Source organism: Ictidomys tridecemlineatus, chromosome 6, assembly GCF_052094955.1.
Source record: "Ictidomys tridecemlineatus isolate mIctTri1 chromosome 6, mIctTri1.hap1, whole genome shotgun sequence".
NCBI classification, from domain to species: domain Eukaryota; kingdom Metazoa; phylum Chordata; class Mammalia; order Rodentia; family Sciuridae; genus Ictidomys; species Ictidomys tridecemlineatus.
The window spans coordinates 148877278-148890612 of NC_135482.1; the positions used below are offsets into that span (position 1 = coordinate 148877278).

General features: G+C 34.0%; 1 non-coding gene and 1 pseudogene across 1 annotated transcript; both read left to right on the forward strand.

Moving 5' to 3' along the window:
- Window positions 1-2490: 2490 nt before the first annotated feature.
- Trnae-uuc (transfer RNA glutamic acid (anticodon UUC)) lies at window positions 2491-2564 on the forward strand. The gene has a single exon. It is a non-coding gene; the product is annotated as a tRNA-Glu (tRNA).
- A 128-nt stretch (window positions 2565-2692) lies between these two features.
- Window positions 2693-3049, forward strand: LOC101973390 (large ribosomal subunit protein uL29 pseudogene; annotated as a pseudogene).
- The last annotated feature ends 10286 nt before the right edge of the window (window positions 3050-13335 follow it).

Below are 13335 nucleotides of genomic sequence, written 5' to 3' on the forward strand. Positions count from 1 at the left end.
TTTTTCTGTTCAGTAAGGGGAAAATATTAGACACCATTCTTCCAAATCCTTTTTTGTTGTTGTTGTTCTTAAAACTTCAGGGTTTTAGCTTTTAATATGCAAAGCCAAATTTTTTCAAACTAAGAATCTTTCTCTCAAAAAGTTCAGCTCTTGCAAACCTAAAGCTTTTTGATTTAAAGTTTAAAATTTATTTATAAACATTTGTTCACAGTTATTTTTTGTCTTTTTCCTGGGTCAATGAATGCATTGATTTAATAATAGGTGGGGAGAAAACCTGGGTTAGCATCTTTGCAACTTAACCTTGTTCATATAGATCTCCATCAATATTTTTAATGACTGAAGAATATTTTATTAAATGACCTCTCCAGAATTTATTGACCTGATTTCCTTTTGATGAACATTTTGATTAATGCTTAATTTTATTAATATGCAGAAACGACAGAGCTGGGGATGGGACTCAGCGGTAGAGCACTTGCCTAGCACGTGAGAGGCGCTGAGTTCGATCCTCAGCACCACATAAAAATAAATAAATAAAATAAAGATATATTGTGTCCAACTACAACTAAAAAATTTTTTTAGAAAAAATGCAGAAACAAATATTCTTTTTCTATTAATTTTTTTTGTAGTTGTAGATGGACAAAATGTCTTTATTTTATTTGTTTATTTTTATGTGGTGCTGAGGATCAAATCTAGTGCCACATGCACACTAGGCAAGCGCTATGCCACTGAGCTACATACAGCTCCAGCCCAGAAACAAATACTCTTGTGCATACATTTTGATCAGTATTTTTCAATTCATTAAGGAAAGTCTCCTGTGACAATAATTGTAGGTTAAATGCACACATATTTTAGTTATGGAAACTTATTGCTGGATTGATTTTCTTTTACGGATGAAAAGGGAAATCTTCCCACCAATTGTAAAAACACTTGCATATTTATATACCCCAATTAGTTTATCTATACTGTCCAATTATAAACATTAATTCTTTTTTTCTTTACTCTCTTTATAAACCAAAATAACATCAAATGGATATTTTTTAAACATTTGATCAATCAGGTTAATCATCCTTTCTTAGATCTATTGACCATTTCTATTTCTTCTTTATATTCTTCTATCACATTCTCAGCCCATTTTTCCATTGTTTTTTTATTAGCCTTTACGTGCCTCCACAAGTTTTGTTCCATACTTACCTTTTTTATGTAGTTTTTCTTTTTATTTTGCTTTTATGGTTTCACTGACTTATGAAATTGTCAAGTATGTCAATCATTCCTTTAAACTTTCTGATTTAGGTATTACTCCAGCTGCTAATTTGGGGGCTGTATGTAATTTGCAAAATGTGATATCTGAAAGTTTGAATTATATAAAAAAGTTTTTTTAAAAAGACCTTTTCAGTGACACATGCCAACAGACTTTATTTCATAATAAATAAATAAATGTACTTTGATTTAACTGAAGATTCAGCATCTTTAAAAGCTGTCAGGCATAATTGAATGGATTTCTATAGTTACAGAGCAACATTTATAGCACTATGTGCCCACAAAAGCACACTCATTTAATGTTTGTGGTTCCACCAGTGAATTATATTTCACATCTGGCATCTTTTTCTTCTACAAACTAATAGACTCTCCAAAACCCATTCACCTGAGACTTCTCTTTTGCTATTCTTGTCCTTTGCAGAATTGTTTGAATTTTCAAGAGAATTCAGAACACTTAGTCTCCAGATAGTTTCTTTCAATGTAGCCTCTTGCTGTTAGACATATGTGACAGGAGTCAAATCACTGTTGGGCATACCAGAATTACCTCTGTGTCCCTTGAAAGTTAGTGTGCTTTGTTAGGCAGGCACATACCTTGAGACTCTGAGGGAAATGTATCCTCCAAGATAAACAGGGGGAACACTGGCACAGTATTTGCACTCAACTCCCAGATCAAACATTTTGACTAAAATGAATAGTAAAGTCTGTGTAAGTAATTAAACTGGCTATTAAGTGAGCAATTGTTTGTATAAATTAATGAAATCAACCAGTGATTTGGTATTTTATAAATACAAGCACTACTTTGAATTCATTAAAAATGAAATAATTGTCATGGTCTTCATATGTGATTTAATTTTTTCAATTTTAAATATTTAATTGACAGATATGTTTGCTTACCTTGAGTATATTGTGCATATACATTTTGTATTATATTGTATATGTGCAATATATTCAAGGTATACAAGGTACAAAAGGTATTCAAAGTGTGCAACATGACTTGATAGAGCTCATGTATTTGTATTCATTGTCACAGTTAATACATTCTTCACCTCCCATAGTTGACATTTGTGTATGTGTATGTTGGGAGGAGGCAGATGATAAAAGAAGAAATCCATGCCTTGTAATGGTTTTATAGGTAAAACTATTTTAATGTGGCATCTTTTTCAACATCAGTAACTTTCAAAAGTACTGATGAACTGACATTAATGAATGATTTTTGAAATACTACTACAGGGCTGGGGATATAGCTCAGTTGGTAGAGTACTTGCCTTTCATGCACGAGGCCCTGGGTTCAATACCCAGCACCACAAAAAAAGAAAAGAAAGAAAGAAAACTTGAAATACTACTATAAATTCTCTTAAAATAATTTAAATATCCCCACTTAAAATAGCTAGGTACTCTCTTTCCATCTGCATGGAAAATGGAAGATTGAGCAACTATGGCCAAGATTAAGGATCCTGACTTTCACAGCAAGAAGGAGCTGCAGAAACACTTAGACCACCTGCCAATGGAGCTGGTCCAGCTGCATGTTATCAGAGTGACAGGTAGCACTGTGTCCAACTTGAGATTCAGTTGTGAGCAAATCCATTGCTTGTGTTATTATAGTGATTAACCAGATTCAGAAAGAAAACTTCAGGAAATAATATAAAGGCTTGCACAAGTACAAGCCCCTGGACCTCACACCCATGAAGACACCAGCCATGTACTGCAGGATCAGCAAGTACGAGGAGAACCTGAAGACCAAGAAGCAAGAGAGGAAAGAGCAGGTGTAACCTCTGCATAACTGGAGGCAAGGCCTAAGTGTCAAGGGTGTCATAAGACGTAAAACTGGCAAAACCACAACAAAACAAAAAATGGTCCAAGAAACTGTGGAGTATTACACAGCTATTAAAATGAATCAATCAAATTTTAAAATCATACTTGTTGACTTGTCCTCTGATCTACTTTCACCAAGTGAAACATAACTTCATCAAACAGCACTTTCAAGAATTATTAATCTATGAATGTAAGTAAAATCAATTTATTTATTTTAAAACATCTTTCAACTCAAAAAATGTTGTACTGGGGCTGGGGCTGTGGCTCAGTGGTAAAATGCTTGCATCGCATGCAAGGCAAGTGGTGCTGGGTTCTATCCTCAACACCACATAAAATAAATAAAGATACTGTGTGTTTATGTACAAATATATATATATATATATATATATATATATTATTGTACTAACTATTTCAAAATGTCAGATAGCTGGAATGCTGGAAATCTTTCATTTGGTTTTGCTAAAATAGCTTGGTTAAAAGTTAAAACTGTAGGTACTATGTTTTTTTTTACCTGATAAAGTCAAGTAGTGTGTATCAAAAATATCTGATATATTCTCATCTTATAATCTTTACTACAGACAGTCAGAAAACTTTGATTCCTCTTGACCACAGTTTATCTAAATCAAATTCATTTTTGTCCAACAAAAACGTTCAGGAAAACTGCACAGAAATGTCATTAATGTTGAAATACCAAACATTTTCTAGATAATTCTATAAAAAAGATAATTCTGAATGGGATTTTTTTTTAATCTTGATAATGTGTTACTATTCATTTTTCTTGGAGCCATTTTTCTTCTGATACACAGTTTTTCTCCTGTGGTGATGAAACCACTATATTGCTCATAGTTAACAACGTGTCTCCCAGATGGTCATTCCCTCTATTTTTTTTCCCCTTGACCTTTTCCTTCAGCAGTGCAAAATTCTTTTTAACAAATGCTTTCTAAAGATGTTCCCCAGTTTTAATAAGTAAATTTATAAGGAACCCAGTAAGCCCTCTGTCTAAATTTCTTTTTATCTCCCATCAAGTTATTTGTGACTGCTGATTTCTATGTGTCTAGAATACCTTGCTTCCTTATCATGCTTGTTATCAGTTGTTACTTTGGCAAGATCTTTATTATGTCTCCATTGTACAATTTCATTTTTCTTGTAAAAATTTTTTTTTAAAAAAATGACTTCAGTGGTACAGGCATTTAAAAGATGTAATTAATTTTGTGCTTGTCCGCATTTATTAGCAAACTTGTTTTCTTTTTGTGTATCTCCTTCCCCTGATATATTTGTTAACACCCTACTGATTAGTGTTAATCCTTTATGTTATTAGAGTATCATGCTTACTTGCAAACACATATCTTTTCAACTAAAGTGTTTTCTCCTTATCTGATGTGTTTGCTTTGCTTCCTTGTCACAGTCTCATTTCACACACAGATTTTATTTGTTAAAAAATCTTTCAGCAGTATATACTCAACTCTCTGTTCTAATGAGTTTTCATTCCTAAAGAAGTTAAAATATGTACTGGGTTTTAATTAAAATCTCTTAGAAATAATAACTTTTGTACATGTTGATTTCAACACATTTTTTTTCTTCTAGGCATTTGAATTATTTGGTATTTTTTCATGAGTTCTTATAAAACCAAGTCTCTATGATTATACTGGAGTGGATCATTTTCTGTGCCTATATCTACTTTGATATACATATTATTTTATAAAACATTTATTTATATTTTACTCCAAAAAAGCATATTTTTAAAAAATTCTTAAATAGTCTTAGTCATTGTCTTCTACCCTTTTGTACCATCTAAGTATCTAACATTTCAGATGAAGAACTAATTTAAGAATAAAATGATTCATTCTGAAGATCATTTGAATGCTGGAATTTTCTCTACCTTTTAGCAAATAACTTGAGGCAACTTGCTAAAATTGACAAAGCACCAAATTTTAAGAATTTGAGCTTTAGCACTACTATTTAGTAGTCATGATCTTGGATGGTACATTAGTCAGCTATTTGTTACTGTGACCAAAAGACCTGTCGAGAACAACGCAGAGGAGAAAAGGTTTATTTTGGCTCCCAATTTCAGAGTATTCAGTCCACGGTTTCCCAGCTCCACAGCTGTATGCGTAAGGCAAGGAAGAACATCATGGCAGAAGGGCATGGCAGAGGAAAGATGTTCAGCTCATGGAGGCTAGGAAGCCGGGGGCTAGGGCAGAGGGAGCAAAGGGGCTAGGGAGAAGAAAACCCTTCCAGGGTACTTCCCCAGTAACCTACTACCTCCACCTAGGTCTGGCTTCCCACTAGTCCATTAGCTTTGGAATGGACTAACAGATTAATCCACTGATGGGGTTAGAGCCCTTATGATCCACTCATTGACCAAAAAGTACTACACACCTCTGTACCCAGGAGACTTTAAGAGACCTTCCAGATCAAAACAGTGACAGATAATGTAAGCAATCTGTGAGTTGTATATTCATCTATCAAATATTAATATAAGAAGTAATTTGAAAATAAAAGCATATAATTGAAAACTATGTAAATTATAACAAACTCCACAGGCATTACTTTTTACTTAAACTCCTTCTTTATGTAGGATCAGAAAATGTGGTATTATTTGATTTATAGGAAAAAGTTTGTTCCAGGGAAAGACATAAATTAAAATAAGATTAGGTGCAAGTAAGGAGGTTGGAGAAAGGATGAGAAAGAGATCTTGTTATTCTTCTCTTAGATGCTTTAGTTCTCTTTATCACTCATGAGTGGTTAAAGTTAATTAAGAAAGCCCCTATAAGCTCTTTCACCATCTCTCTTTGTCACCTTTGCACTTTCTCCATCATCTCAGGACCTCATCTTGAGCTGGAGAATTCAGCCAGGTCACCGTGACTCTGTAAGACAACCTGTCCTTATTACCTCCCCATGGAGCAGTTATAGATACTTCATACCTAATCACATCTCCTCCATGAATATTTAATATTACATATTTAGTGCATACATGTTTCTGTACTGTGGCCCTTTAAAGAGCCAAACACCACTCAATGGCAAAGACTTTTTTCCCCCTTTGCTTTAACTACCAGTTTTCACCTTAACAGAGGTTCCTCCCCAACCATCCATTGAAAATTTGTGCTTAAGGGGAGAAATGGTAGAATTAATACTTCAAGCTCATCCTCTTACTCTTGTTCAAACTCATCACAAGGCTCCCCTTAACTGAACACAACTGAAAGCCAGGAAGCAAAAAAGTTCACAGCTACAGTCTATGCAGGCCAGACTCCTAGGACACAGCTGGATGGAGAAAGGTAAACAGTGGATCTGGAGGCATAAACAGAAGATCTTAACAGACAATGAGCCAACAGGCCTGAAATACATTTTCTGTGTGTGGTAGTTTTGTGAATAGGTAAAGTCAAAAGTCAGGTTTGGTGATGCTCTAGAGGAGATAGAAACAGAAAATTAGAGCAACAGAGAGCTGAATGCAACCCACAGATGGTAATGACAAGGTCAATTCAAGACCTAGCTCTTCTTCCCAAATCTTAAATGCCGAAGTCCTCAAACCTGTGCCAGTATTGACACTCTTCTGTTGCTGTCTTGATAGGTTCCTGGTTAAAATTATGCCAGGGATGTGATATAGGGTTGAGCATAATCTGTCATTTATAGAATTCAAAGAGACCCAGGAGAAAAAGTGATGTGGATGAATTAGAATTTATGTCTAAATCTCTAATATATCCAAGGGCTCTCCTGGTACAGCAAGTTGTATCAGTACATTTCTCTTAATTGTTCAAATTTCCTAAATCTTTCCTAAAATCATCTGTTTAGTTCTTACTTATTTGAAGAGAGCACCCTTTCCTTCCCTCAGAATTTTACAAGTAATATTAGTAGTTATAAACTTTCATTGGAAAATCATATGTAATAAATTATTTTCAAGCATTCATATATTTGACTTTTCTACTTTAGAATAATTATATGAATGATCCCAAGTTCTTATCTCATACAGCAATTTTTAATTTTCCTGGGGATGCCAGATTTAGTTCTTTGTGTTATACAGTAGCTCACCCTTAGCTAGTGAGTGAGGCAGACCACCCATCCTCTATGCACATTCAAATCCATTCTGTGCTTAGAAACTTTTATGTCCTTACACAGAGCAACTCACAAACATAAAAACATTGTAGTTAATGACTTATATGGCTATTTCATGGGGAAAATTATGCGCTAGGGTGATATTTAGGAAAAGGGGGCTTTGCAAATGTATGTTAAGGGTCCACTAGAGTTGAAAAACCAAAGCTCTGAAACATAAAAGGATGACATTTCTCACATGAGTTTAGTTTTGGCATCTTTTAGATGGCATGTGAAAGAAGTCTTCAAGAAATGCACAATTAGAAAGAAAAAAGGACAGTCTTAGTCATTATTCTCCTCCTGATAAAGTCCTAGGACAAACTAAAATGTTCTGAGTTCATCCAACACCCTTTATAAGAGGTCCCAAATAAAACAAGTGGTATTTTTAAGAGCATAAATACTGACTCTGTTCTGCTTAAGATAAAAGTACATATTCTCTTATTAAAAAAAAAGATGTCAGAGTTAGCACAGAATGAATTCATATTAAGAATTCACAATTAAAATATTAAAATTCTGACATTATAAAAATGCTCATAAACCTATAATCATCATTTGATGTCAAGATAATATTGTAGTCATTAAAAAATAATATTACCTAGAAATTTCATTCTGAACAAAGAATTTAGAAGAATTTTATTAAATAATATTAGCACCCCTTAAAGATGTTTGAAATCTACTTTGAGTAATTTTTGCAATTTGAACAGTAAATATGAACATTAAGCACATATTTAAACCTAATGAGTCATACTTACTTTTTATTTTAATCATATAATATATCTACAATTCATAGGAAATGCTAGCAAAATTATATTCACAACAGCTTTCAATGCATGTTAAAGGTATATTTCTTAACAACATAATTCCTCAGTAAGCACTATATATAGATCATGTAGCACTGTGGATGAATTGTATTTACTTATGTGTTTATAAGTAAAATATAGAATATACTTATTTATTTTTGTCTACCTAGCAAAGCAACACTGACACATAGTCAACCTTTAAATAAAAGTTTAAACCTATTGCTTAGCTTCACTTTACCTGGTATTAGAAGCAAGTATCAACTAATGATAGTTTGTATAGAATTAGAAATTGTGCAAGATAACTGAAAATTTCTTTACTAATACTAATGTATTTTATCACACAAATACCTTTATAGCAACAATAAAGGAACATTTTTCAGATACACTATGCCATGAAAAGCACTTTTTTTCCCAGTGCTGGGGATTGAACTCAGGGCCTCATTCATGCCAGTCAAGTGCTCTACCTCTAAACTACATCATCAACCCACTTTTTCTTTATGATAGAAAAAATGATAGTCACCATTATATAGAACATAACATTTGGCTTTATCATACTGCAAATATGGAAATGAGGATTTTGTGAATGATTTTGTTTTTAGATTAAAAGGGATAATTAAATATTATAAAACTAATTATTTTCACATGCACCAGTAAATTGTTATTCATTATATATGTTGACTCTTTAAAAAAATATATTTTTAGATCTCAGTTCATTATAGTTCTGCTGTGAATATTTTCAATTTAAAAGAAATCTGTTTTGCAAATCATAGTAAGTTAATTTTTTCATACCTGTTTTTAGTTCCAGTACTATATATTTCTTTGAGTTAATTATTAATTTGCCTTAATTTGTAAATAACAGTTCAATTATAAGAATACTTTGGTTTCTCACAAGTGGAATGACCTAAAACAAGACATTTAGTCAACAGCTGTTTATTCCACCTCTATGATTAAGAATTAATGTTTCATACTTTCTTTTTTATCGCTATCTCCCTCTCAGCTGCCTTTCTCAGTCAAGCACACTTTCTCGTCTTCCTAATGATCTTCTTGAAGTCGTAACAACCTTTATATTACCTCTTCTAAATAAGTAGAATTGGACACTTGCATTTTCAAGTAAATGGCATTGGGTATTGCTACAGTTTGAATATGGTTTATCCTGTCCTAAAACTCAAGCTAAAACTGAATCCCTATTGTGAACTATTAAGAGCATAGAAACATCGTCCTCTGTAAGTGTTTAAGGGCAGTGCCTTTGGGAAGTGGTTAGGATTAGACAGTGTTTTATTCAGCTTTTTCATCACTGTGACCAATATACTTGACAAGAACCGCATCAAAAAGGGAAAGTTTACTTCGGCTCCTAATTTCAGAGGTCTCAGTCCATGCTTGGCTGACCCCATAGCTCTGGGCCTAAGGTGAGGGAGAACATCATGACAGAAGGGGATGGAGGAGCAAAGCAGCTCAGAACATGGCAACATAAAGCAGACAGAGCTCCGCTAACCCAGGACAAAATATAAACTCCAAAGTCGTCCTACCCACCCCAGTGACCTAGTTCCTCCAACCACCCTATAGTTACTGCCCAGTTAATCCATATCAGTGAATTAATCTACCAATCAGGTTACAATATGCCTAATATTATCATTTCACCTCTGAAAATTCTTGCATTTTCTCACACATGAGCTTTGGAGGGCGCTTCACATCTAAAGTGTAACAGACGAGGTCATCAGGGAGTAATTGAATCCTGGTGACTTTACAAGAGAGAGAGAGAACAGACATTAGACACAGGTGCACTGTGTCTCTGGCTGTGTGATGCCAGCACTGCCTCAGGACTCTGCCAGCCAAGAAGGTCATCAACAAGGTGATGTACCAGGTGTCCATGGTACATGCCTATAATCCCAGTGACTCAGGTGACTCAGGCAGGACAATCACAAAATAGAGACCAGCCTCTGCAACTTGGTGAGACCCTGTCTCAAAATAAAAATTAAAAAGGACTATATTGTGTTATTAGCAACTGAAAATGGACTAATATAGATATTATTCACTGTGATAGGCTCCTCAAAGATTTCCACACCCTACTCTCTGGAACCTATGTGTCTGTTGTCTTTCATGAGAAAACAAAGTTAAGGGTGCAGATGGAATGAACTTTGCTAGTCAGTTGACTCTAAAATAGGGAGATTATTCTTGATTCTTAAAATGGCTCAATGTAATTACCGGGGCCTGTAAAAGCAGAAGAGGAATTGAAGTGTCCATCAGAGATCAATAAAAGATGAAGAGGCTGGAAAGATTTGAAGTTTGAGAGGGTCTTGACCTGATACTGCCGGATTTAAAGATGGAGAAAAGAGGTTCTAAGGCAAGACATCTGAGTGATCTGTAAAGGCTGGGACCAGTGTGATGGTCAGTAAAAAAAAATGGGAAACTCCAACTACAAAGCAAAGACATGAATTCTGACAATAACCTGGATGAATGCAGAAATGAGTTCTCCCCTGCAACCTCTAGAAAGAAATGTGGCCCTACTGACACATTGATTTCAGACCAGTGAGACCCATTTCAAACTTATGACCTTCATAACAGTATGGCAATCCATTTGTTGTTTTAAGTCTAGTTTGTGGTAATTTGTTATGACAGCGATAGAAAACTAGTATAACATATCCACTTTGATCCCTTCATTCATTACTGAATTTATTCCTCTTATAAGCATTCATTAACTACTTTGTAGACAGTAAGATTGGTTCTATTCCACTGTGGCACCTTGAGCCAAAAAAATTTTCCTTTTCAACCAGGCATGGTTGTGCACACTTATAATCCCAGCAGCTCAAGAGGCTGAAGCAGGAGGTTCACAAGTTTGAGGACAGTCTCAGCAACTAAGTGAGATCCTGTCTCAAGATTAAAAATCACAAGGGCTGGGCATGTGGTTCAGTGGTTAAGTGCCCCTGGGTTCAGTCTCAAAACACAAAACAACCCTTCCACTCTTCCCAGAATTTCATTCAAATATTACTAAAGAAATACACAGGAGAATATACTCATAGATAATTAAAAATAATAGAGGGAACATCAAAGATAAGATATTTTTACTAGATGATAGAAAGTAGTTGGAAACATATTGATGAATGAGTAGAAGTGGACACATTTAGAGACCAAAACCTGCACAAAAAGGCCAGAGTAGATGTGAGCATGGTTCTTTCCTGTCATGTCCTGGAGGACTTCAGATTTTCTATTGACAGGTTTAGAAATAGGGAGTGAGAAGTGAGACAGAAGTCATGGTGTTTATATGAAGCAATATCTAGAGGCCAGCTATGCAAGTTTATTTATCCCCATCCACATGCTTAAAAAAAATGGAATATTCAGCCAGAAAAGGTCTAAGGTTTCTAAAGTAGAGGCTGCCTGCTGGAATAAGCCTTTCTTAAATCAGAAGTTGATAAAGAAGACTTTCTATCTATTTCTGGATCTTGTACTTGAAAGAGTCTATGATTTAATCATGTCTATCAGGTAAATTATATAAGCCTTGACCATGTAAACATAATACTCTAATTGATTGAAATGACAGGTGGGAACTACCAACAGAGAGGTGCAAGGAAGTTATTTTCTCATGATAGTTAAGAGATATTATCTGAAACATGATGAAATAGTGAAACAAGATTTAATTATGTACGTTACTTAAAATTAATTGTGGTAACAACCTCTCAGATTATCCCCAGTAATCTCTGCCTCCTGGTAGTACTATCTTTGTGGAATCCTCTCACCTTGAGTATTTAAAAACAGAATCCAGATATGGTAGGATGACACTTAAGACTAGATTACAACAAAGACTGTGATTTCTACCTTGGGTGTTTCCTCTTGCTTTCTTGGATCACTTAGCTGCCAGATTGCAAGACAAATTCTGTGGAAAGGTCTGCAAGTGATCCTTCTCCCTAGGAGTGAGCCTTCAGGTGAGACTGAAGTCCTGGATAATCATTTGACTGCCACCTTCTGAGAAATCTTAAGCCAGAGGTACCTGGCTAAACCATAGATTCCTGACCCCAAGCCATTGAGATAATATATTTTCTTATTATATTTATTTTTGGCATAATATATTTATTAGGAGGCAATTTATTATACAACAAAAATGTTGAATACACATTTAATAGATATTTACACACATTAAGTACATAATTTGTTACTGTGTTAAGAAGTTAGCTATCAAATTTTTTGTCATAGAATTTTTATAACATTTTGATTTTTGTATAGTCAAATATCTCATCAATACTGTCAGAAATTTTAGTTTTCCTATCCATAGATTCTACATACAGTATCCTAGTTTTTTGTGTGAGAATGCTTTTTATTTTATATTTATAACTTTATATGAAATTTTTTTGTTTAAAAAGAGGATAATTTACTTTTCTCATATGACCATTTTTTCCAGAAAAACTTATTAAATAATCTATAATTTTCCCACTTATACATTTAAGGAATGATCATATACACTTGGATTCATTTCTGGGAATTATTGTGTTCTGCAGATTGTGTACCAGTACCTTATTGATTTGATGGGTGCATGCTCTGTTATATAATAAAGCAAGTCCTGACTCCATCCAAATTATTTTTCTTTCACACACTTATTGGCTATTCAATGTATAATTATGAAGAGCTCAAGATGAATAAGGAAAAAGACAGCTCAATTTATAAAGTGAGCAAAGAACACAGTTAATTTTAAAAATTGACATATAGATCATGGCAACTAAACTTGTTTGGTTCTGGATGGTTGTAACAGAAATTCATTTATCTGTGAACTGTTCAAAGTGACATTTTACTGTATATGTACATATATGCATGATTATATAATCATATATTTTTTATTTTTAGTTGTGTTTAAAAAACTTATATAAAATGTATCATCAACTTTTTTCCCCCTTCTGCTGTGCTGGAGATCAAACACAGGGTTTTTCTTACCCCAAACCTTTTTTTATTTTTATTTTTTGAAATGAGATCTTGCTAAGTTGTCCAGGCTGGCCTCAAACTTGCAATCCTCTCACCTCAGACATCTGAGCTGCTGGGAGTACAGGCATACACCACTATGCCTTGCTTTCATCAACCATTTTTAAGTATCCAGTCCAGTAATGTTAAGTAGTCTATATTGTTGTGCAACAGATATAGAGAGAACTTTTTTTTTATCTTGTAAAACTGAAATTTCATATCTGTTAAAGTCCATTTATATAGTTATATATCATGAAGAAGGTAGAGGAATACTTAATAGATTGTAAATATATATTGGTGGTGAGAGATTATTTCTGAAGTGAAGGGAGGGAGAATTAGGCAAAAGAAAGGAAAGTGAAAGAAAGTGACCAAATTAAGATAAAACATTATTACATTTATGCATTTAGATAAACATAAATACATTAGTGTATATACATTC